Source organism: Suncus etruscus, chromosome 1, assembly GCF_024139225.1.
Source record: "Suncus etruscus isolate mSunEtr1 chromosome 1, mSunEtr1.pri.cur, whole genome shotgun sequence".
NCBI lineage: Eukaryota > Metazoa > Chordata > Mammalia > Eulipotyphla > Soricidae > Suncus > Suncus etruscus.
The window spans coordinates 107,651,166-107,652,878 of record NC_064848.1 but is presented as its reverse complement, the minus strand read 5'-3'; the positions used below and the strand labels follow the sequence as shown (position 1 = coordinate 107,652,878).

General features: G+C 33.7%; 1 non-coding gene across 1 annotated transcript; it reads right to left on the bottom strand.

Annotated features, from left to right (window-relative positions):
* Positions 1 to 1,030: 1,030 nt before the first annotated feature.
* On the bottom strand, positions 1,031 to 1,134 carry LOC126028208 (U6 spliceosomal RNA). The gene has a single exon (XR_007502404.1). It is a non-coding gene; the product is annotated as a U6 spliceosomal RNA (small nuclear RNA).
* Between the last annotated feature and the right edge of the window lie 579 nt (positions 1,135 to 1,713).

Genomic DNA, 1,713 nt, shown 5'->3' with positions numbered 1-1,713 from the left:
CATGTATGTAATAAAGTTGGTTATATAAAAAATAAAAAAGCAGTAACCAAACCGATGGTCTGTTATCTAGTCAAACAGGGGGGGCGGGCATTTACTAAAAACAAAAAAAGGCCTGCTGACATCAGCCCAAATACTGACCCACTTGAAGTTTGATCAGATTAGCATCCCTAAAGAGAATGATCTAGGGGTTATGAGGAAGGGTCATAGGCAAAAGGGTTATTCTGAGTGATGGACACTGCAGGCATGACATTGGCAGGGGGAGGCTTAGCTGGCCATCTCAGAATCTCCTTCTGAGACAGAGAAGGTCATTTTTTATAACCAGAGGGTATGTACATTAGGAAATAAATAAATACTCATAAACCCCATATGCATGCAATGAGGTGCAAACAAAATACTTAAGACAACTGCTAAAGATTGGCAGAAAGAAATCAATAACACCACGTCAATAGTGTGGAAGACCCGCAACACCTTGCTCTGCCACTTCCTTGATAGATCAAACAAGTAAGACATAAACAAGAATATACAGGTTTGAAGAAAAAATAGAAGAGAATGGCTTAGTAGACAACTATAAGTCTTTTCATCTTTACATAGCTGAATACACAATTGTTCTCCAATGCACATGGGATATTCTCCAAGAGAAACCACATGCTTAGCCATAAAAATATCTCCATAAAATCATGAAGATACAAATCATATGATGTCTTACAACCATAATACAAGCAAAGGAGAAAACAAAAGATTCTTGGCAACAAATAAAAATAAAGACACAAATTCTCAGAATTTATAAGACCAAATTAAAAGGTATTAAGAGGAAGAACGTTGATAGATTTTTATGCATTCATTAGGAAGAAAGAAAAGGTCTACATAAAAAAAAGTTAATGTGTGTAGCTTAAAATAAAAACAAAGTGACCCAGAAGTAGACATGTGGATGGAATGAAAATGGTAAAATTTACAGTAGAAATTAATGAACTGGACACCAAAAAAATAATTCAAAAAAATCAATGAATGCAGAAGTTGTTTTTTTTTTTTTTTAATATGGGAACGCTTCACGAATTTGCATGTCATCCTTGCACAGGGACCATGCTAATCTCTGTATAGTTCCAGTTTTAGTATATGTGCTGCCGAAGTGAGCACTGAAGTTTTTTTTTAATGTAATAAGAACATTAAGCTAATTAGCAAAGAAGAGAGAGAGTAGGGGAAATTAATAAACAGAATTGGAAGTGAAGTAGGGAGGTGTCATTAAAAATACTACAGAAATTCAAAGCGTAATCAGAGATTACTTTGACTATCTTTATGCCAAAACCCAAGATATTTGGAAATAAATGGATAAATTTTTGGACTTGTATAAACTCTCAAGTTGAAACAAGTTGATCTTGAATACCTAAATGGTTGAAGAAATTGAAATGATACTCAAAAGTCTTCACAGAAACAAAACCCAGGCCCAGATGGATCACCAGTGAATTAATTCAAATCTTTAAAGACAATCTACTCTCAATTCTTTTAGAGCTCTTCCAGGAACCTTGAAGAAATAAAAACACTCCCTAATATTTTTATGAATGTTAACATCACCTTGAAACCAAAGGCAGAAAGAGATACAATTAAAAAGAATTATAAGTATATATTATTGATGAACCTCATGTATAGATCTTCAACCAAATACTAGCAAGTAGAATTCCAAAACTCAATTAAGAAAGTTATACACCATGACTCAAG